This window comes from Dermochelys coriacea, chromosome 12 (genome assembly GCF_009764565.3).
Source record: "Dermochelys coriacea isolate rDerCor1 chromosome 12, rDerCor1.pri.v4, whole genome shotgun sequence".
NCBI classification, from domain to species: Eukaryota; Metazoa; Chordata; order Testudines; family Dermochelyidae; genus Dermochelys; species Dermochelys coriacea.
This window is the reverse complement of record NC_050079.1, coordinates 14,737,574-14,763,190: the sequence shown is the minus strand read 5'-3', so window position 1 is coordinate 14,763,190 and position 25,617 is coordinate 14,737,574. Positions and strand designations below refer to the sequence as shown.

General features: G+C 39.0%; 1 long non-coding RNA gene across 1 annotated transcript; it reads right to left on the bottom strand.

The window, feature by feature from the left end:
- Nucleotides 1-25,357, bottom strand: LOC122456269. The gene is made up of 2 exons (XR_006275064.1): nt 25,241-25,357; nt 1-1,075 (listed from the first exon to the last, which is right to left on the bottom strand). It is a non-coding gene; the product is annotated as an uncharacterized LOC122456269 (long non-coding RNA).
- Nucleotides 25,358-25,617: the final 260 nt, after the last annotated feature.

The following is a 25,617-nucleotide window of genomic DNA, read 5'->3' as shown; positions in this document are numbered from 1 at the left end:
AGACTGTTACAGTTAAAGAGAGGGGAAAAAGTCTTTATTGGTCTTTGAGTGCTCTATAGACAGAAGCCTAGCAAATTATAAAAACAAAGGTGAAGCTCAAAAGGAAACAAATGCTCTCATGTTGCCCAAAACAGATAATGTTTTCTCCATGCTAATTGTCAGTAAAAAAAAAAAAAAAAAAAAAATCCACCCAACCTTTTCTACTCAGCTCATTTGTAATAAGACAGGAAAGCAAATACAGTTACAAGCGCTCATCTATATTTGTACCATAGTTAGCTCACTTTTAATAATTCAAACCAGAAAGTGGCTAGTGCTTATGTCAGGGTGCTGTATAAAAGCAGGAACAATAGCAATGCCCTGTTGATGCCACAAGGTCAGGTCTTCAACTTGTTGAAATCAGTGTCGTTCCAGTGATGTCAATGGAGGTAGACTCATTTACACCAGTTGAGCATTTGACTCTCCTAGACTCATGGTAGGATAATAGATTATTCCATGTGATATCCTAGCCTATGTATGTAACAATTTTATTCTCTCGTTCTGCTCAAAGCAGTGTTCTCACAGTAGAAATGTTGGTATTGTGGAGCTTCATGTTGGAAAACTGGATAATATTACCCATTTGGATTTCCCTTCCTTTTGGGCACTCAAACTTTATAGTGCACTCAGCATGCCGAAGTTAACTTACTAGCTATTGTGTCTTGACTCTTTCCATTCTGCCCATTAGGTTCATCAACATATTTCCAGGCATGCAGAAGTGTCCAGTTCTTTTGATGATTTCTGCCCCAATATTTTTATATATATAAATATTGGGGCAGAAATCAATATATATAAATATTGGGGCAGAAATATATATATAAATAAAATTTGTCGGCAAATCTCTATTGGAGCGACCTCTGTTCTGTTTTTATTAAATTCCACGCATATCAATGAAAATAGCTGCATAACTAGCACACCTTCTACTTCAGTATTGGCAATGTTTCTTCTTAGGCCATTATAACTTATTGCTACTTCGCTTATTCGGAATCTAGTCATCTGAGCATCTGGCGGCAGCAGGTTTTTTCCCCCTGAACTGCTTAACCTATAACAGAAGAAACAGACATTTAATAGATTATTATAATGCAACAGCATGTTGTGCTATTACACACATTGCCCTGTGTGTTGGGAAATAAAATCAGCCTTAAAAGGTGAATATTTAGAATATCATGGGATTTTACAAACAGAATGGACAACAGAGCGACAACAGAATGCAGTGTCCACAACAACAAAAAAGATGTTTACAGCAAAATATCATTAAAATGATGAATAATTAAAAGCAATTTAAAAGGTAACAGTAAACACCTAGTCTAGTCTGAAAGAAATAACAGCCTTCTATGGAATGCATACCTAAATATAATACACAAACAATGTTGTATGTACAGTAATCGGTGAATATGACAAAGAAATAAATGGTAACACAGTAAGCAGGCTCCATACCACACTATTCTGAAAAATGCTTATCAAGTCTCTCACCAAGTCCTGCAAATGCTTTATCATATGGTAGCTTTTTAAATTTCACTTTCCTCATGCCACAGTAAATTCTTTTTACATCTTCCATTATTCTCCCACGAAGTCAGGGGTCACTCACCATTTAACTAACCATAAGTTACAGACTATTAACAGTAATTAAGTTTTAAATGCCAGTATGGACCAAGCATTCTGGATATGAAAACTAACAAGAAATTAAGCATGAGTCCAACTAAAAAATATTGTGGGAATTGAGGCTTTGATGTATGCCTGTCTTTTATTGCACGTACAGTATCCTGGCTCTTTGATTTCATGGATACAGCTCACTGTGTTAAAATAGCCAGTGGCCGGTACAGTGACGTTCAGACTACAGCCCGTACCAAACCAGTGATCTTCAGAACCCTACCTGGTAATTTTCAGATTGAGACATCGGAGAACTAAATGTGACAATGGTTAGGTGGCTGATGTGCTCAGGTCACAGTCTATCGTGCTGACAAATATTGTTTCATTGTTTCCTTGTGCTCCCGCATCTGTTGTTCTTGTTTTACATTTAGACTGCAAACTCTTTGTGGCAAGGGCCATCTTTTTTCTCTGTGTTTGCATAGTGCCTAGCACAATGGGACCCTGGTCTGTGTCTGGGGCTCCTGCATGCTAGTGTAATACAAATAATAAATAAATCACCAAGTGAGTGGGTGACTGGGGATCTTAGGAGGGCAGATGTTCCAGCAGAGGATCTCTCTTTCAATAAGCCATCCACAGACTGAAAAGGTGTAACCTACCAGCCTATCAGGAAGTCAAGTAGACAAAGCACAGAAATAAAGCAAGAGTTCCCGACAACAGCCAGTGCAAATCACAGAGATTATAATAAGGCCCTAACTCAGCTCCAAGAATCAGATGAGTAACTATTTCTACCATACAAATATCAAATCACCCTGAACAATTTACTTTTATAAACATTGTATCCAATTATAAAGAACATAAGATGCCAAAACAGTTGGGCTCTATTTATGTTAGCGAGACATGCTTTTTACTGACTATAAGTCTCTAAGAATTGACACACAAGGGATGAGCAAGGAATGTAAAGATTCCATGGTAGAATCAGGAGAGATGTACAGATGGTTCGATCATACTTCCTCGTCACACTGCTACAAGTTGGAAGAAAAAAATGTGGAGGGAAGAGAATTATTTTAGAAAAAGGGAAAAGAGTTGGAGATACCTTTTTTGCCCCTGTAAGAGCCATGCCAGCCCTGAACCAGTTACTTTCATTCTAAATTGTTCTCTACCTTTTTGTTAAACATAAGGGGAAAAATACTGCTATGAATATGAAGCAAATGTGTCTGCATTTCTAAATGAAAATGTACACAGTAAAACTAAATCACATATATTGAAGTGTTATTTTGGTTTTATGGAAATGTAATCTGTGTTATGACATTTGCATTTCATAAAACTGCTATAGATAACTAATCTTCCAATGCATTACATACCATTTTATCATCCAAAAAAAAGTTATACTGAAATCATATATTTCTTCCTGCAAACTGGAATATTCCATGACAAATGCATCGGCATTAAATGTACAAATTCACTTGAGAACCAATGAAAACCATAGGTAAACTGAATAGAAAGATTTATTTTTCTTATACACTGCACATAACTATTAGAAGTTATCACAGCTTGGTAGCAAATAAATTACGAGTTCAAACAATAGAATATATGGATGTTTGTATGAGTTATAATAATTTTTGAATTTTAAGTGAAAATTAAATACATCCATATATACTGCCAAAATAAATATGGAACACACTGGAACCTCATTAAAATATATATTTAATAACCCAGGCCAAAAATACATGGTTTTTCCCCACCTCTAAGCAAAGAAACAGTTGCAACAAGGTCTCATATTCCTAACATTTCATTGTTTTAACAAACTTCAATATATTATATTGACTAGGATGCTTTAAAGTATTAGAAATCAGGAATAAAAAACCACAGGTGACAAAAATAAACAAACTATGTGCATGTGATGATTCATTATCCTTGCTTTTTCTTCTTCTTTTTTTGCCTTCCCCTCTCTTCTTTCTTCTCCTCTCCCCTTTTTCACATAAATCCTGACCCAATGCCCAGAAGCATTCCGTTCTTGAACAACTGATTTCAGAGAGCTTTTCCACTCTAAAATAGTTAACTGTGGTGATTCTACCTATCCTTAATATATATTAGGTCCTGAGCATTCAAAAGCATATGCTAGGATGCCCCTTCGCACCATTATGGAGTCCTGTTGATTTCAATGGGCCTTCACGTGAGTGCAGTGAGTCTGCTTCAAGACTTTCCACTCCTCTCCTGCAAACATATACACACATGTTTAACTGAAATCAATAGAATTGCTCATGGTTGTAAAGTTAAGCACATGCATATCTGTTTGCAGGAGCAGGGCCTTAGAGAGGGTTTACTATATTGGCAATATTCTACCACCACCACCACAAGTGATTTAGGAGCACAATTTCCATTGACTTTCAATAGGACATGCACACCCAAGTTGTTCAAGGTCAGATTTTTAAAGATATTTAGTGACCTAAAGATGCAGATAAACAATAAAACATGAGAGAGGGCCTATGTTCATTGCTAAACAAACAAACAAATAAAAGGACATTTATTTGTGCCACAGCACAATTTAAATAAGATTTGTTTAAGATCATTAAAATATATATATCTTGTCTTGGGAGAAATGTGTTTCCAAATCTGCTGTGAAGGCTAATGTGAACAAATATCAATTTACTAGAATGTAAGATATTGCAGTTATATAAAAATATTTGGGATCTGTTTTGTGCACCAGGTTGAGAAAGAACAGCAGCTTTTAAAGCTATAATTGTGTAAACTGCCACATTTACACCTTTTTGCTGCATAATAGCCAACTGCAGTATGCACAAAAATCTAAACACACACAAATAAAGGAAAAAAAAAAGAAGAAAAAAAAACCTTAATTCTCGTATTAGAAAACTGAGTACTCACCTAGTGATAGCAGCTGGAATGAAAATGGCTGAAAGCAATAAAAATCCATTTTACCATTTAGTACAGTTTGTCAGACTAGAGAAACGGGATTGAATTTCAAAGCCACAGGCGAACTGGCAGCAATCTGTGGTTATGCAGTTGGTAGTTTTTAGGGCTTCTTTTTTATTTATTTATAACTCTTTTGATAAGCCTTCAGCAAGTTACATAGGTTGTTCTAGTTGTATCTCGTTTGACTGGATTAGAATACTTGATGACAGTTTGGATAAGTTTGAGGCAGATGGTTCTTGACATTTTTCATGCCATCAGTTACAAACCATGCAAGGAAACTCTTTCATCCTTTGTTTATCCTTCACTTAGAAGCCACTATAGTAGATCATTAAACTTTCATTTTTCACAGTGCTGATTAAGGAATACTACAAGGCAGATGTTATGCTGCACCATTTTTAACAATTTACATTTAGCACCAAAGCTGGCTTTGTACTTGTTCCAGTGGATCAATTCACATTTCAAAAACTTCAAGGTCAACCTCTAAGCATTGCTTCTGTATTGAACACTAAATGTTTCATAAAGTTTTCTCTGTGACTGCAGTACTTAATGATATATGTACGGGCCATTTTGTTTACACACTTATATCTGCCAAAATGAATACAAGTATCTTTAGTTGATCTCTACCACAATTAGAAGAGATATTTTGTTTTTTAAGATCCAAAGATTTAACCAACATGAATAGACTAGACAAAAGAAAGAATTACTCTTTCCACATATAACATGCCTTTATTTTCCACATCAGCATTTCAAAATAACAAATAACCACTATTCAGACTAGAAGTTGGTCTTGTAATACAGCAGATCAGGCAATACACATTGAATGTATAAAAACATGTTTACTTTTATACTTCATATCTTTATGTATGTAATGTATTTTAGAGATTATATAAATTATACACTTCTTAGAACAAACTAACGATAGATTGATGTAAAGAAGAATGCATAAAGGCAGCTTTAGTACACAGTAAAATGGTGAAAAAACAGTAAACTAAAAGCACTGTATGACAACTTCATTTTTATTTTTAAGAGCACTAGACACTTCCTGGAAGACTTTGAAAAAGGATCTGTTTAGAGATAATAGAACACATCTTCAGCGTGTCTAAAATATTATACCTCCATTGAAGTTAATGGAGCAAAAACAATTTACATCAATGGAGGATCTGCCCCAACAATTATGTGTTGATGTCTCATACATTACTCTTTATTTCCTTCCTGCTTTTTTTCCTGTTACTTAAGGACATTTCCATCCCAAGAGGGTCTTATTTCCTAAGTATTCCTCTGCCTTCGTTATTTATACCCCATTTGCAGTGATAATCTTCTGAATGTGACATCATAATCATCTTCCCGAAAAACAATCGGGATGCCACAAACAGTAAATTCTGACTTCAAAGAGGGTGAAATGCACCCTGACACAGAGCGTCTATAGAAGGCCCTGTATACTCACTTTGTCATAATCCAAAGTCCCTGTGATGGTGTGAATTTCACCTATACAGAATAATATGCAGGAGCAGACAACTTTTAGGAAACAAAAATCCTCCCCCCTCCCATTCAAATTGTCCATTAATGTAGAAAATATGTGAAAGAGAAAATGTAACACTACACTCATGATTGCCTTCCATTAAGAGCCAGCTTTTCAGAGGTGCTGAGCATGGAGAAATCCCTTGACTTCAACTAGAATTGAGGGCACTCAGTATTTTTGCAAATCATGACCTATCATTGTTTATTATTATTACATTTTGCAGAAGATACCAGCAGATGTCTGTACCATAACTTTATCCTCTGATACCTCCTGATCACATTCCTTTTCCACTGTCCATTTACTCTATTTATTTTTCCTGAATCTGCCATAAGGACTGTTCTGCCCCACACCTAACTCCCCCAAGGCATCCCATCTGTTACTACCAAATCTCTTTAATCTAAAATAAAATATGCTATTAATTTGGGAAATAATCTGAATATTAAACTTGGGTCCCAGTCCTGTAACCCTTATTAGATGTGAATAGCCTTTTCTCACGTGTGTAGCCCCAAGTAAGTCAATGAAGAATTGTTCTTGGATAAGTAACTGTGTGTGTCATGGAAATAAACACACATACAGCTCCTCCATGAAAGTTACTTTCTGTCCTGAAGAGGTAGTTCTCTCAAATAGCTTTAGGATCTCAACTTCAGCAATACCTGAGCCTCTGACTGCCAGATGCTGAGACACGACAACAATCACTTGATTGAATCACTTGATAATTGTTGATAATGCATCCGATGAAGTGAGCTGTAGCTCACGAAAGCTTATGCTCTAATAAATTTGTTAGTCTCTAAGGTGCCACAAGTACTCCTTTTCTTTTTGATAATTGTTCTGTTCTGTTCATTCCCTGTGAAGCATCTGGCATTGATTACTGTTGGAAGACAGGATACTAGGCTGTATGGACCATTAGTCGGACCCAGCATGGCTGTTCTTATGTTCTTACCCCTTTCCCAGTGGCAGAGTTACAATCTGGTGGGACACAATCTGAATATCAGTCACGCTGGTGGAAATGAAGTTGAGGAATGCATATTCTAAGAGTGGAGGCAGGCTTTTCCCTAACTGCCTGATAGATAACACACATCAGAGGGCCTATGAACTTTTGGAAGTCTACATGTAGCTGTAGCTCAGTCACATTTTACAGAGAAGTTATAAATAACGGCAGGCAAACTTCATATGTTTCAAAGGTCCAGTTCAGTTAAGCATCCAGCATTTTGAAAATTTATCCCAAAATCATCCAAACCTCTAATGTGCAGAGATCAGACTGGCAATCTCATGAGAACAAACTACTGAATCTCAAAATAAAGGTTCAGAACACATGTAGTGAGTTATGAGTGAAGCTTTGGCTTGCTTCTTTTTCTATCCAGATCTATTCATCCATCTTTAGTTATAAACCTATGAAAAATAGGGCTATAATACTGATTGTATTATTCAGGCATTTACAATAGCCTTGCAAAAGGCAGTGTTGCAACACTCGTTTTCCTTTTCAATAGCTATATCAGCAAAATAAATACAGAAGATATATATGTAGCAAGAAAGGGTGGATTTCATCTTGTTTTTGTTATATTTTCCTGACTTACAATAACATTTATCATCCCATTAGATTTGTTATAATTTATGTTTACCTTTTATCTTCTTAGAAGAAAACGGTATCAGCCCTTTGAGGATAATAGAGAAGCAATGTTATTTAATTATTCCAAACTATCTTGTATTTTGGTACACAGAAGATAACAGTCAACATACAAGCTACAAGTTTGCTGATACACAAGCTGTGGTCAAGATAAAATATTTAACAGCAGAAGAAAACACACTTTACAGTACAGCTGCTATAACGGGGTTTTAAACAAAGGGGAAAAAATCCTGGTTACCACTGTTTTTAAAAAGATACATAAGACAAAACATAAATTGTCCTTAAAATGACTTGATTTTAAATGGAGATATATGGATGCAAATTGCTGTTTGGCTTGCAAAAATCTTCTGCTGCCATTGTCTATGGAGTGAGAGAGAGAGATTACACTGGTAATTGAGAGCTATAACACTATCAGGGCATATCAAGAGGTACTGATGATATCATGGTAGTTGTGAAAATGAAGCTTGAATGGGTTGTGATATCACAGAGCCCTAAGGTACATCTCCCCACTCAGGGACAACTCCCCCCCCTCCCGCCCCTTTCCTCAGAGGTTCTTGTCAACTGCTGGAAATGGCCTACCTTGATTATCACTACAAAAGGTCGTCCCGTCCCCCCCCACTCTCCTGCTGGTAATAGCTCACCTTAAGTGATCACTCTCCTTACAGTGTGTATGATAAACCCATTGTTTCATGTTCTCTGTGTGTGTATATAAATCTCTCCTCTGTTTTTTCCACCACATGCATCCGATGAAGTGAGCTGTAGCTCACAAAAGCTTATGCTCAAATAAATTTGTTAGTCTCTAAGGTGCCACAAGTACTCCTTTTCTTTTTATGTATTTGAAGGTTTGAAAAAAGAACAACATGGGCTCAATTCTCAGCGGATGTAATAGAATGAGCCCCTGCCACCTACACTTCATATCTTAATGTCCATGAGGTCCTAGATAAGTCTCTGGAGCACACTGACCAAATCAGATAACATGGAGATAGAGAGCTAGGTATTTTTTCACATACTGAAGGCACTGTAACCCATGTCTCCTCACTAACACTCCCTCCCCAAAGGTCCCATGGATACACTGACCAGAACCCCATGTGAAAGTCAGCAGAGCAGATGGGCAATTGCCTATACCTTGAGAGATCTCCCCAAAAGGAATAGAGTCACTCAGTAATGACTCTCTCTAATTCTGCTGGCTCTGCATATGTGTCACAGATGTGTCAACTATGGTCAATAAAAAAAAACATTTAACAGGTTTAAAAAGTCAGCATGGACAATTTATTTATATTCAGTTCCAGTAAGAGATAACGCTCTACCCAGGACTAATATGAAACTGATAGGCCCTTCCTCAAGAAACTAACAATCATTCTGTAATATCCTTCCAATAATCTCCTCAATGCTTCCACACTGTCCTTCACTAGCCAAGAGGTATATGGGTCCAGCTCACAACTCTTAGGCCACAAATCCCTTGGTACTTTCAGCACTTCAGCTGAAACTCTGGCAGAGACTGGGACATTCATCACCTCCAGGTACAGCTCTGCTACCCAATTCACCCTCCATACAAATGATCTTAGAAACTCTCTACTATAAGAAACATTCCTCTGATGCACAAAAGTAAAATATAGTACAATCCTAGAAATGTGTGCACTTCAGATCCTTTTCATCAAAAATCTGGTGACCCTATGATTCCTATGTAAGTGTAAATATTCTACCTTTGTCTCCCTAGTCTTGTGTTTTATACTGATCACAGCTTAATCCAATTTCCTCAACAGACTCACATCCTTTCATACAGAAGAGCTCTATTACATGTCACTGAGTCCTAATTATCATCAGTTACTAGTAATAGTATTCATATTATGGTTATACATATATAACCCAATTGTTATGGGGGGCCCTAGATGTTGTATAAACACATAGTAGGAGAAAGTGCCTACACCATAGAGTTTACAGTCTTAAATGGATAAAGCCGACAAAAGATGGGAGAAAGAAAGTATTAGCCTCATGTTACAGATAGGGAACTGAAGCATAGTGATTAAATGACTTGCCCAAGGTCACACTGGAAATATGTGGAGAAGCTAAAAATTGAACTCTTGAGTCCCAGTCCAGGGCCTCAACCATAAGACTCTCTTTCCTCCCGTCACTTATTTCATAATTTAAATTTCACATCATGCATACAATCTTTACAGACCATGCTATGGGATCTCCCCACGCTCTCCCTTTGATACATGTACATAACTTCCATTAGTTTCAGTGAGATTTATGCATGCATTTCAAGAGGAGAATAGACCCCTATGAGTGTTTTAACAATCAGTAGAATGAAGCAGTGCGTATCCAGACTGTTGAGACTGTTTCTAAACATTGTGTTCTATACACACTGCTTGATTTCCAAAGCTACTCTGGGCAGAAATGATTTAGAAAACAGCTCACAAGTAAACTAAAGCTCTTCTAATAAAACAAATATTTCACAGTTCATTTAATCTAAGATATTGAAAAGAACTGCCAGTCCTCAGGTACGTGACCTGAAGCACAGAAGTTTATTGCTTTCTCCACAAGGGAGTAGACATGTTTGGAGTAAAACAGATGCTGCTAGGCAGGGCTTCCTTTACCTAATAGTCATATCCCAGGACCACTAATCCTTTCCTCAAGAACTAGATAAAAACAGCAGGAAGTGGAAGTCAAATTAATTTCACATTTTTCTGGCTTTCATCTTTTACATTACCGTGTGGATCCAAAAGTGACAACTAACAATCAGCTAGATAAAAATTTCTCTAATTTCTAATGGATTTTTTTTTAAAATGCACAGAAAAAGAGTTTTTAGTTTTCTTAAAATTTGATTTCCCACCTGCCCCCCCCCCGCCCCCCAAGATAAATCTTTCACTATCACACAGGCTCTTTGCTTTACTGAAGCACTCAAAGAGAGGCCTCCTTGTCTTTTTAGTCCCTCTTCTCCTCCCATTTTTCTCTTTCTCCCTTTTTTCTTCCATTCTGTGAACTGCTTCATTTTGTCATCATATAGTTTATTTGCCATCATAAGGAGAAAGAAATAAAGGGAACAGGGGTGTGAAAGATATGCAGTACAGCAGCCTATCTGCAATCAGAACAGTCATATTAAGTGAAACTCTCCCCTGGGCAACGGACCCATACAAGACCTATGCACATCTTAAGTCCTATTAAGGGATGAATCTAAGTGGAACATTAGTGATGCTTATGCTTTGTGCTAGCCCTCTGCACAGCCATGAATTTCAACCATTGTGACATCACTCCTTACATGGTTTTGCTATTTCTTAATCATTTATTCAGATCAAATAGCAATTTATGTTAATTCTTATTAATTTGAAATATCATTTGTTAGTAAAATCTCTTAGATTAATAAATAAAAAGATTCAGTGTATTATATTCCCCATAATCAGCCTTATTCCCCCGCATGACTCTCCTTCCCACCAAGACCCTGTTAAGCTGAGTCTATGGTGCTTCCTCAGGCCACACAAAAACTTGTAGCAGCTGTTGTGAATCCAAATCTGCCTGATCAGTTGAATGGTGTCCAACTCTGTATGCCTTACCAATCAGTTCTTACTACCACACCCACATTTCCATTTGGAGCCAGCACTTGTGCCCTGTAGTAGATACCAAATCACAGTTCTACTTCCGTGTACATAAATGGGGATTTTCAATTGTCTCCTGGATCTTATTTGCATCTTTATAACCATCTCTTTCTGCCCACTTGAGGTCAGAGTTGTCTGCCTGATTCTAATAATCATGACCCGACAATGACTTAGGGTTTGTCGTTCATCTTTGTCTTTCACCTTTCCATCAATGGAAAAACAATATAGTGGAAATTCATTTCTACCTAGATAGCTTTTCACCACTTGCATTGCATTTAAGCACTCAAAAAAACACACACTTAAGTATGACTAAGAGCTTGCCCTCCACACAGGTGAATTTCACCCAAAGACAAAACTGAAACAATTCAGAGATTTAGTTTAAACAACATTATCTTAACTTTAACTGAACATCCAAACTCACTAAAGATATCCATTCTTTACATGACCTTCAAACACCTTCCAACCATTACATGCTCTGGCTTACCCTTTCTGCTAGCACTTTTTTGGGCAAGTAACCAGGGAGATAGTCTGCTTTCCTCTCAATGGCAGGAAGAGCATTCTGCTGGGTCTCCCTTCTAAGAGATTTAGACCTGAATGTTGCTCCAGAGTTTCCCATTGAAGTTGTGCATCAGAGTCTGCCTCTGAAAAGCCCACAAATGCGTACAGACTTTTTCCCAAGAAATCTAAGATGATATTTAGGTTTGGCATCGATGGACAAAAGAGCAAACTATTTTTGCTGCAACTCAGTTGTTTCACATAGCCAAACCATTGCCATTTCAGCTTCTTTGAGGTCAGTAACACGTCTTTCATGATGATTTGCTCTCTTACATATTTATTCATCTTCCTAAATATACCAAGCTTTATACCTTCTGGTGCATCGTTGTCTACTTATACGAGTTAACTTTTTTTTTTGATTGATTTGCCCAGATCTTTTGCTTTATGGGTCCTGACTAGCAATGCATACAACTATTAAAACTCTTAAAGATGAAGTTCCTTTCATGAAACAGGAAAAAGGCAGATTTAGTCAGTTGCATTTAGTGTACAAACCTTTTCACACAGCTGTAACAAGTATACTATTTTCTACTTGTTTTCTAACAAGTATGCTGTTTGCTACTTCCACCAATAATGTAGAAAGGCATGAGTCCATTCTCTAGGTAAATGAAGAAATGGGCATCAACATTACAGATCATTTCAGGTCAGACATACTGAAATGTCCACAAAGAGACCCAGGAATCATGACCTTTGTCTTGTGTGTACAGATAGATGGTAGGGGTTATAGGTGTAAGTCTAAATAGATATATGTGTTTGCTTTCAACAAATTTATTATTCAGAAAGTAGAGAAGTCAGATGTATTCATCGTGGTGTGTTGGCTAGCAATATAACTGTATTATCAAAAAGCAAGTCATAACCAAGAAAATAGATGTCATCTCTATTAATCGTAACCAGTGTACAATTAATCAATATTTCTCTTCTCTAATCTCTAGAACTGTCATTTATTCTGTCTGAATTAACTGTTAAATATCCATATAGGAGAAAGAAACTCAGCTGAAATAAGAACCTGTCTACCAAAAAATGTGAAACCAGATGTAATTACCAACACTGAATGTGATAGCTGGATTGTTATTTAAGTAATTGTGTAATTTGGGAGACCGTGACTACCAATAGGACCCCTGTGATACCTAGCCAATTGGTTATGCTGGCCAATGGTATACTGTAAGCACATTCATAGCCATTTTTATTATACTAATCCACCTGTATACAACATATCCTTGGCCAGTCTGTCTATATGCATTGGGTACCTTCTCTCCTTCCTGCAGCTAATTCATTTCATTTCAATCAGTTGGACTGACACTTGCAAAGAACTGATGATGAGGATAAGTAAGGAGAGAAGAGGGGGGGCTAATAATAATACTTTGCACTTTATACTATTTTCCAGCTAAGGATCGAAGACTTTACAAAGATGAGAAGATACAATGGGGGAAGGTGCTACCTCTGAAATGATGGCACTACTCAGGAATGAGGCAGCTCTTCAGAGGCAGCACTGGCTGAAAAGGGGAAGGGGAAAAAAGAAAGGGTCAGAAAGAGGAGAGACCTGGAAAGTTTATAATATGAGAAGGATGAGAGACAGAGTACTCATGGGAAAACACAGCGATCTGTCACATTTTCCCGGGGAAATTGTGGTAACTTTATTTTTTGCATTTGTACAGCACTTTCCATGTGAGGGTCTCAAGGTTCGCACATGGTAGAATATTAAGACTGAACACACATCTCTGTCTACACTTCACCATCACTAGGCACTTCCAACAGACTAAGTGAATTCCATCCAAAGTAGGGACCAAATTCTCCACCCCTGCCTCATCCTACAAATATGTTGTCTTCAGACCTATTGCTGCTGGAAAGTCATTTATTTATTTTACATATCTGAAGAAAATCCTGGCTCAGGAATGGTAGAAAAGAGTCATTTGTTATGTCAGTAAGTATCTACTGTTCCACCTGTTTAATGATCTATAGTACTGAAGTTTGGAGCACAGGTAACCTGCATATGAAAATGAAGGCACTCTGACCGATTGGTATGACTTAATGCAAAACTATTACTCACTTCTTGATCTTTAGCAAGATATCAAAAGTCACATCAGGTTCACCTTCAATAAATATATATGCACAAATGTCAAAGTGACCTCCATTGATTTATTCATTTGTTTTATCAGTAGAGGATCCAGATGTAAATAAACATCCAGTGGCATCCAGTCACTTTAACTCCACGTATTCACATAATACAATGCAGTTATCATAAGACAGTAATTACACATGATACCTAGAGAAAAACCAGGAAAAACAGACATTTTAATCACATTATTTTTAATTTGTGTATGTATTTTCCAGTAAAATATTTCTAGAGATGAATATAAAATTGAAAAGGGAAGATATTTTACTCATGTATTTTTATAGTAACAATGCTGTCTTTCTTTTATGTCAACTTTGCATCTAATTTTCCAGCTGCTATTGTTTGGTGTAATTGTATGTACGATAATAAGGTATGTCAGTCATTAATATAATACAAACCATGAATGAGAGAAGAGCCCTGGAGCTGCTAATTGAACACCTTTCCTGCTTCAAACCTCTGTTCCTTGAGCATATTCCTACAGAATGTTCCATTGTTAGAGTTAATGATGAGAATAAAACAAGATTGGGGTTGGGTTTTTTTAAGAAAACTATTGTTCTATAAATATTTTATATTATTATTTACACTGGACTCCAAGGGCTAAGTGTTCAAGAACAATGGTACTTAGCATCTAGCAGCTCCTGTTGTGACACTTATGGTCACATTTAAGTGGGAGCGAATCTCTTATTAAAAAAAAAAAAATCAGGCCTCTAATCTACTAAAACTTTTGAGTATTTGTTTTGTTTGAATTTCCATCAAGTGATTTTAGTTTGAGCACTACCAGATTGCAGGAGTTGCAGTGCAGGGGATTGGCAGATAACAAGCACATACTAATTTTTAAATTCTTTATATCATTACAGGAGCTAATGAATCAGGCCAGTCACTGTATGGATCATGAAAATGATACAGTCATCTCATGGTACAAAGACACCCAAAACAACAGACTTATCAAAATTAGGCAAAATGTAAAGACAAACCAGATCCCAGGAAAGGACTTTATAGAAAACTGTGCTCATATGATTCAGCACAATGGCCACGGCAAAGAGAATATCTTTCCATGTGTAAACTCTACATTGTTATGTTCAAAGTGAAGCTTTGTAATGAAATGGCCATTTCTGAGCTTCCTGCTGAAAGCAGCTATACTAAGAATCATGACCGCAGCGGCTGCCCCAATCTGCCAGCCAGGTTCCATCTTGATTTAATTAACAATAAGAAAGACATCTGAGCTGTTTATTATTTTAGCAAAATCTCCTCTCTGGCCATCCAAATCTCCACAATGCCCCCCTCCTGGCCATACAAAATTTGGCTGCTAAAATCATCTTCTTTGGCTGCCCTCCAACCATGTCATTGACTCTTTGACAGCACAAACCAGACTTAAAACAAGCTTTCTAAAGGGCTAGCTGAAGAGTCCTTCTCACAGGAAAATCCTCCAGTAGCAAAGAGTGGGTGTAGCTCTAAGCCTTGCTCCCCTCACAGCCTTTTTAACTGGGGATGAGACAGATGGGGAAAGAGGCATAGCTGGATTTGTGCTGCGTTCCATCTATCCCACTGACCAGTTGGTGTTGTTTCAGCTAGGCAAAACTTAGACCAACCATCAGGTTGTAATTTGGTGGGCTGGAGCTGAACTAGTTCCCTGCCTGCCCCAGGACTGGGGACATAAATGTGGCATAAAAGTGACCTTTTCTCCTTCCCCTTCCCACCCCATTCAGTCCTGTTCTAGACACAAATCATATAACATAAGGACAGGGCCCATGGTCAGTAAGCAGCCAGGAAGAAACCAGAATTGGAGGAGGTTGCTAGGATTTTAATATGTCATTATGGAATCTAAAAAATATCTCTGTACATTAAAGTGTATTAGAACATGTGATTTACAGATCCCTGAATGAACTGGTTATTGCATGAGTGCTTGTAACGTTCTTGTCCATCTGAACGGCTACATGTACAGTTTTTCAAAAGACCTTTGGGCAGGAGCCACAAAAGTTTTTAGGGCCTGTCCCAGTTCTAAGCACCTCTGCAATCCACAGAACTCCTGCTCAATTGGTGCCTAACCCTGTAGATGCCTAAGGTTTTTTCCTCTGGGCATTTGCCCTGCACCTCACACTAGGGTCCCAGCACCAATCTCCGGCCTGAGGGCACTACTGCCTCCAGACAGTCATCCAAACACCTATCCCCCACCTCAGCCCTAGAGCTATTCACACACAGGGAAAGATGGGAATTCAGCTCCCCTAAGTCACATGGCGGGGCCTGATTTGGTAGGTGATCTCTAAGCACACCTACCAGATCGGCCCCGGCAAACAAGTTCACATCCTGTGGGAGTACATTAGGCTAAAGGTGATAAGGGAGGTTCTCCTCTCCCAGCTATTTTGTTTGGGTCCCACATGCAACTTAAACAGAGGAGTGCCTATCTTCCCCCAGTTCATGGATCACTAGCAGAGTTAGTCTTTGCTTACAGACAGCCCCCCAATCTGAAGCAAATACTCACCAGCAACCACACACCACACAACAGAACCACTAACCCAGGAACCTATCCTTGCAACAAAGCCCGTTGCCAACTCTGTCCACATATCTATTCAGGGGATACCATCATAGGGCCTAATCACATCAGCCACACTATCAGAGGCTCGTTCACCTGCGCATCTACCAATGTGATATATGCCATCATGTGCCAGCAATGCCCCTCTGCCATGTACATTGGCCAAACTGGACAGTCTCTACGCAAAAGAATGAATGGACACAAATCAGACGTCAAGAATTATAACATTCAAAAACCAGTTGGAGAACACTTCAATCTCTCTGGTCACTCGATCACAGACCTAAGAGTGGCTATACTTCAACAAAAAAGCTTCAAAAACAGACTCCAACGAGAGACTGCTGAATTGGAATTAATTTGCAAACTGGATACAATTAACTTAGGCTTGAATAGAGACTGGGAATGGATGAGTCATTACACAAAGTAAAACTATTTCCCCATGGTATTTCTCCCTCCCACCCCACCCCCCACTGTTCCTCTGATATTCTTGTTAACTGCTGGAATTAGCCTACCTTGTTGTCACCATGAAAGGTTTTCCTCCTTCCCCCCCCCCTGCTGCTGGTGATGGCTTATCTTAAGTGATCACTCTCCTTACAGTGTGTATGATAAACCCATTGTTTCATGTTCTCTGTGTGTGTGTATATAAATCTTTCCTCTGTTTTTTCCACCACATGCATCCGATGAAGTGAGCTGTAGCTCACGAAAGCTTATGCTCTAATAAATTTGTTAGTCTCTAAGGTGCCACAAGTACTCCTTTTCTTTTAGCAGAGTTAGGTTAGCCTGAATTAGATGCCTACGCTTCCTATACAATGAATGGGGAGAGATAGGTGCCTTAGACTGTGATCCACAAAGCCAGCATGATAAGAGGGAAGCTGTGTAAGTTAGTCAATGGGAAAGGCACCTAACTGTGCTACTGCAGCCTTTTGGTACTAGCACATTTCTCCACTGGAAATGACGTATTGGAACAAAGTGTGAAAAACATTGAATACAGTCTTCCAAAACTGTCATGGGAATTTATCAGTCCAAGTGCAAAATGCACTTGACCCTAATAGTATAAAACCTTAGGATATTTTATTTATTCTAGCTCAATAAGTGAATGGAATTTTGTTAGTTTGATTTAATATACTATACAGTGTATTTCCTTATTTACACCACAGTATTTGCCTAAAATGGAAGTGGACTAACTTTAAAAATTAAAATCAATTTGGCAATGTGTAATATGAAGGAATAAGGTAGTATTCCTTTAAATTGTTTGTGAGCCCTCTAGAAGAACTCACTTTTTTCTTCGTTTTAGAAGTCACCAGAACCAGTCAGAGCAGCAGTAGGTATGTAGTTAGTGTACATTTGTGTACATTAGTTTGTTTGTGTACATTTAGCGAACACAGTTATTTGGGTCCCAACTGTTCATGGGTGCTTTTGTCATATTATTTTTGCTGCGTAAAGAGCAAAGGTCACAAAATATTGGCAAATTTTTTTAAGTGAACCTATTTCATAGATTTATAGATATTAAAGGTCAGAAGGGATCACCATGATCATCTAGTCTGACCTCCTGCACAACGCAGGCCACAGAATCTCACCCACCCTCTCCTGTGAAAAACTTCTCACCTACGTCTATGAGCTATTGAAGTCCTCAAATCATGGTTTAAAGACTTCAAGTGCAAAGAATCCTCCAGCAAGTGACCCAGGCCCCAAGCTACAGAGGACAGCGAAAAACCCCAGGGCCTCTTCCAATCCGCCCTGGAGGAAAATTCCTTCCCGATCCCAAATATGGCGATCAGCTTCAAATAGCAACCCTAGAGCCTCATCATAAACAATAGACTCAGGAGTGTTCTTTTTCCATTAACAACAAGACTGACTACATTATGGACATTTTCATTAGTTTCAAGCTATTTTTTTAGAGCAATATTTTTAGCATAAACTGTTGTAGAACTAAGTGCTTGTCTCCACAAAGTCCAACTGAGCTTCCACTATGCAGGAGCTCCGCTAAGGAAGAAGAGCCCTAATATATTTGTATCAGATGGGGCCTGAAAAAAAGTAACTACTTTAGTGTACAGTAATTTTATTTATTTATTGTTTTTAATAAAGCAGCTTGCTTACAATATGAAATAGCACTGAATTTACCATGGATGGACTATATAACTAACTATATCATGCCTGCAGTACAATGGAGCTGATTCTTCTCTCACATGGATATGAATAAGCAGTAAGTTGTTCTAATGTAAAATTGGTTTAAGTAAGAGCACTCACAATCCTAATGCAGCTAAAGTTCTACAAGCAGAGACAATTTTATTTTTACTCATAGAGGGAGCAACATAAGAAGACCCATTCAGGGCACTTCTCACCTCCTCTCTCTCATGACCACAGCATAGGAGTGCAACAGTCTCTCTGTCTCTTTCTTTTCTACCACTTTCTTTTTGATACATAAGCACGTAAGAAATTGGCGCTGAGATTAATATATCCAAGGATTAGGTCTACACTGCAGTCAGGGGTTTGACTGCAGCATGTGTAGCCGCTCTAATACATACCCAAGTCCTGGGTGGGCTTGTACAGCCTGTACTGCCATGGCTTCACTGCTATTGGTAGTCAAGCTAGCTAGACCAAAGATAGCGCAGGTATGTCTCTATGTACTGCAGTGATACCTCTGACTGCAGCGTAGACCTACCCTTAGGTATCTCAGGCAGATTCTCATGTGCAAGCATATCAAAAAGAAAGCAAACAATTCATACTGAAAGTGGTTAAAAAGAGAGGAAGATGCAGGGAGACAGTTGCATTGCTACTCCGTGGTCATGAGAAGGAGGTGGTGGAAAGTTTCCTGAATGGGTTTTCTTCTATTCATCACTCAGTAAAAATAAATGTTGATTCTGTCTTTGGAAAGGGAGGAAAGGTCAAAGCTTTTCCATTGTCCAGTCTTCACCAGAAAGTCTGAAAAACAGTTATCTTAATACTGACAAATGAATCAAGTACTCCTTTTCCTCCCTCTCCTGGAGGACACAGCCATTAGTGGGGATCACTGTATACTTGAGGGATGGACCACTTTTGTACTGACAACATAACCATTCAGACTCTTTTCCCTGCATTTATCCAGTAGAAAGAACGCACCAGAGAATCTCTTCTAATCCTCCTCCTGTTGCTGCTTCTTGTTTGAGATAGAGAGGGAAAGTAAAAGCAACACCTTGCTACCCTTCCTGCCCTAACCCCAGACTAGGTTAAGGTTATTTTATATTTTTAGCTAAAGGCCTTATATAGTTATCTGCCTTTTCATCCTACCGTTTCCTTTTCTGTAACACACAGAATTAGAATCGGGAGCATGATTTTGCTGAACATGCTGAGTCTTCTTTTACTATGTGGTTAGGAATAAAACCTAACAACTGTGATGAAAATCTGTTTCCCTTCAGCTACCCATCCCCATTGTACATATTTCTAGTGTACTTTGCTTGCTTGCGGCTGTGTGAGGTTCTCAGTGCTCAGTTTTGAGCTAGTAAGTGTTGGAGCAAGCATACTGATGATTTTTTTTCTCGTAACAATATGAGTCTTCTATTCACAACTTCTATTCCTTAGCTATTATCTTTGATCATCAATATTATACAATCTTTGCCTGCATGCACGGCACACATGCAAATCTGTCTTTCATTTCCAGACTCAAGATGCTCCCATCTGTTCCCTTGAGATGCCTCATAGGAAAATAGACCACCATCAAGGATTCATACTATGCTCTGAAATTATGAGAATTCACTCAGCAGTGGTGGCAGCTGATTTATATTTGTGGAGTCATCCCACATATTGAGAATTGCCACAATCTTGAGCCAGACATCTATTACCTCTATCTCCATTTTACAGCATTGCTTAAAATCATCATTTTAACTGGTAAGATATTTAAAATATATCCATGGCTCATCAGCAAGAACCTGTGTTATAATGTACAAATTATTGACCTTTTCAATTATTATCAACCTGTTCAATTAATCTGTTCTACAGTAATTGTTATAGCATTTTGAAGTCACATTCAGCCTACCACTCCCTCTTAACCTAGGAATATAGGGATTGCCATACTGTATCAAACCCAAGGTTCATCTAGTCTAGTATTCTGCCCCCCATCAGAGGCCAGTACTAGATGCATCTGAGAACAGTGTAAGAACCCCACAGTAGGCAGATGTGTCTCTTCAAGAGGAGAACCTAGTTATACAGCTATCTAGCAGGCAAAAGAAAGGGAGCTGCTCTCCTACACACCATCTAAGGTCTGCAGCTCTGGTCCTGAGGACCTATAGTGATTTGCAGGAACAGGCCTCCCTGTGGGCATGCCTTAGCACATATGTAGCATAATGGACCAGATCCTCAATTTATGTACATAGTCATTGCTTAGTTGGAGTCAGTGGAATTATGACAATGTACATCAGCTGGGGACCTGGGCCATTGGCTCCTGCCCACGGGATGGAGAAAGGGACTGTGATTAGGACACACTGTGTTCTGCAGAGCAAAGGGACATTTCCTCCCACCCCTTAATGTGATCAGTGAGTCAAGATCTTCAGCTGGGGTAACTTGGCACAGCTCTACTAACTTCAATGAAACTGGTGTACACCATCTGTGGATCTGACTCATCACATCTTCTTTTAGTATTATTGCATTAAATGCTAAGATGAACAGGAAAACAGCCAGCTTCCATGGGTATCTTGCTTTACCTTGATGGACTATTAACGCAAGATACTCAACTCATTGGTAGCAGAAATAGTAGTTGGCACCTAATAGTTGGCAATTTGTAAATTACTTGCCCTACTCCCAGGCAGAGGTTCTGAAACACTAAAGGTTCAGATACACTGCACTGGATAGTCTATAGGCCAGTTAAGCATTTTCATGGGGGGAAGGAGGGGAGGGAAATGGCTAATGTTATCATCTTACTTTTATACAAAATGATACAAATTGTCTGCCACTTGGTGCAAAATTAAAGGTGTTTGGTAAATAACAAGCAAACTGCCTATTATTCATTTACTATGTACAAAATAAAGTTTCATTATGAAGGAGACAAAAATTTATAGTTAAGTGTCTAGTCACTTCAAGCCTGGACTTAAACATTCACTTTGTTATTTTTATTACCAAAAAGAACTGTCCATCTCATATAAACATTATAATATGTTAGCTTTTGTCAGTAATTGTCCCAGCTTCTGTAAACGGTGGCATTGAGAATATGTCAAATTAAAGTACCTACTTTTCTAGTAAGATTAGTCAATCACAACCCAAAGATGGATTTGCTGGTTACTGCTTCTTATATTGCACCAAGGAATATGACTAAGACTATACATTTTAATTTATTTTTAATGGGTATTTAAATATAATGTTTTCCTCTTACTAAGAAGATTTGCCTTAAAAGTTCCAACATTTTTCTAACTTGCAATTGCTCTACTTTTCCAGAAAAATTTGATGTATTTTTTTACTTTAAAAAAATGAAACTAAAAGTTGCTGAACTTTTAGTAATAATATTGGGCCAAATTCATCCATGATGTAACTCTATCAACTAAAATAGACTACACTAGGGTTTAATTTAGACCCATATAAACTGTCTCCTGGTTATATTAAACCCTTTTGTATACTATTCCTAATAAAAGGTATCACTTTTTAAATTCTAAGTTTCAAAAGCTATCATGGGAGGAAAATGCAGTATAAGATTTGGAACCACTTCCATTGCTACTAATAACAACTATATTTATTTTCTTTGGCAACCAATGCCCTAAGGCTTCTGAGAGCTTTCGAAAAAACAAACAAACAAAATAACACAATTATACAACAAGGCAATATGTCATAATATAAGACCAGGACAATAGAGGAGACTACCCCTCACAAATAAAATACCTCCCATAAAAATGGCCCAAAACAGCATTTTAATACACAACTAACATTCAAATGAGAATAATAAAAATTTTAAAAAGCCTGGAGTCTTGCTCTGGAGGGTGCTTTAGCACAGACATTTTCTAGTTTTCCTCTAAAAGAGCTCTTGCCTTTTGTTCTCCCTCAACTATATTTTGGAATGGCGTTAATGCCAGTCTTCACAATAACCATCGTCACCACACTCCATAGGCATCAAATAGATCTTGAGGTGATTATCCATCCATTAACTGGCATGTCTGAATTTTGCATGTTTCTTACTCCCGAGCTGATTACAAGAGTTTGAGTTGATCATCTGTTTGCTTGCAGTAGGAATTGGCCACTAAGTGCTTGTGGGGATAAGATCCACCAGCAATTCACCTATATTTATGAAAAGAGAGAGGGTGTTTTTAAATACATCTTTCTCTTCTCTGCTCAGCTAATCAAACCCCTCAGGTCTGCAACACTCAGAAGGAGGGGTTCTTTTGTGCAATTTCTTGTCTTCCTGCTTCAAACGGAGCCTTAGGAAGACACAAAAGGGAACAGAGAAAGGGAAAGTACTTGAAATTTTCCCTGCATATAATAGCCTCCCCTGCTCTTCCTCTCATTCCCTCAACCCATATGTATTAGTTAACGTTTATTACAGAGATGCCTAAGAGCCAGCCAAGAGTGGGGGCCTCTTTGTACTAGGTGCTGTTCAAACACAGAATAGTAGATGGAGACTGCCCACAGACCTTACAATGGAACCAGACAAGACAGATAAGGGAGGGGGACTGGGTGCGGAGTGGAACACACAGAGAATGAACAATGGGATGGCAGCAAGTGCCATCTTAGTTCCCTAATTTTTGTGGAGGCGTGTTCAGCTAAAAGGATCAGCTAAGGAAAAAGCGAGGGAAAGGACAGGGACAACAGGGGCAGGTGTAGAGTGAAGCTGAGGTGAAGAGACTAAGGGAGGGAGAGGGAGGTTTGGAGCAAATAGCACAGGGCAGGGAAAGTCCAATCAAAACTACAAAGACTTTTCAAAATTTCCAAGGGATCAGAGGTCCCTGCTTTGGCTGCTTCTACCCTACTGGCTGAAGTCTCTGGCAGTCCCCTCTCTGCAGTTTTCTCCCAAGCCCACATCGTGGGGGGACGGTAAGGCACCTTAGCCTACTCAGGTATAATTCTATCTTCACATATACCTATGGATTTCCTAACATCTGCCACAGCAGGGCTCACCTCCTGCAGGCCTTGTACGCCAGCTCAATTTAAGATGCTGCTTGAATCACACTATTGAGAGCATTGATTGCTTTGTAGTTGAGGCACTGCACTGAGATTTAGGAGATCTGGCACAGGCTACCTGGTGACCTTGGTACCTTAACCTCCCCATGCCTCAGTTCCTGATCTGCATGGTGAGGATAATACAACATTTCCCCCAGTCTTCGTCTGTCGTGTCTATTTTGATTGTAAGCTCTTCAGGGCAGAGACTCTTACTCTATACATATGTAAGCAGAGTCAGAATGAGCTCCACCCTGACTTCTGGTGGTGAGTTGTGGCAAGTTGTGGAAAAGAACTTCAGGGGCTGATCTCATTTGCATAGGCAAACCCACCCTGGCTAGCATGAGTCCATAGCTGCCCAAATGGTCACTTTGGCTGCTGTGGGATCCCCAGTTTCTCTGTTATTGGGGCAGGAAGAATAAATCATTATTATATTGATTGTGAGAATCAAGGACAATGGAACTGTACTTGGCCTTTTGTTATGAAGGAGGGACTCGCCATCAACTAAGTAGCACTTGCTAAGCAAGGGACATGGGTTCCAATACTCAGTGAATGGAGAGAGGCTGAGGACAAGTATTAATACCTGGTGGTATAGGCACCCTGGTGAGGGCCTTACATACTAATTGCACTTCCTCCTCTCTCCACTGTGGAATATCAGAGCTAATTTTTATTCCATGAGCTGGAGTGGCTCATGGGATGGCTGGCAGAGCAAAGTGGCTCTTGGAGCAGAGTGGTTCGTGGGGTGGCTGGAGCAGCTCATGGGGGTAGCTGGCAGAGCAATTTGTGGGATGGCTGATGGAGTGTAGTGGCACCCCATGGAGAGGTTGGGGCAATTGGCTTTGGCCCACATAAGGTGCCCCTTAACCCCCCCCCCTCCATCCAGGTTGGGAGGTAAAACTCTGCAGATAAACTTTTGAACTCTGGTGCTACACTGACCAGGGATAGAGACTTCTAGGTTGTGGGACTTTGGGTTGCTGGGCTCAAGAACCCAAGGGAAAGGTCATGTCCCAGTTTGCTTGGGGTGGGTTTTTTTTGCTCATGGGTTGTGTTATGAATCCTGTTGGTGGTGTTTCCCCACCATAATGCCACATTGTTTCTCTCTATTATTAAAAGGCTTTTGCTACAATCAGACTCTGTGCTTGCAAAAGGGGAAGTATTGCCTCTTGGAGGCGCCCAGCGGGGGTGGTATATATTTGTCCCAGGTCACTGGGTGGGGGCTCAAGATGGTTTTGCATTGTGTTATTTGAATGAAACCACTAGATACCGAAAACCAGCCCTTGTTACTGCCAACTCTGATGGGCAGAAGGGTTACACATACAGTGGGGCCTCTAGGAGCTATGGCAATGCAAAATATAATAAAATAAAAAGAACAACATTCCTGAACAAAAAACTAAGAGTCAAGTCAAAGTGATTTTCAGTGGAGTCCCAAACCACATTACTGTTGCTTTACAAAGATTCTGCACTTAAAATAAACAAAACACCCTAACCTCAGAATGTCTGAAAACGAACAGCGGAGTGATCCAGCCTGTGCCCCACTGTCTCATGGTCCTTCATCACTGAATACCCACTTCGCACCCCTATTCAAAACTGCATACGGAATTTCACAAAAACGTATGCAAAGGTCAAAACAACAAGTCACAACTTTCACCTTTAACTGTTCTTGTAAAGGGTACCCTTCCAAAGTGCTGTTTCATCTGCACATAAGTGAGACCAAGCTACTCTTTTTGTATGGCACATTGCAACTGTTCAGAAGCTGCTGGAAAATATGAAGTGAGCTGTAGCTCACGAAAGCTTATGCTCTAATAAATTTGTTAGTCTCTAAGGTGCCACAAGTACTCCTTTTCTTTCTGGAAAAAAGTATAATTATGGTTAATATTGCATCCACATAAGGAAGGTCCAGTCTTTGGAAATAGGGAGCTAGAATGGCAAGTCTATAAATCATGATATTTAGCCACACACATGCCCCCAACCGCTGTCCCCTCTGACGTACACATATTTGTCATCTATACTGGTGCTTTGACTTGA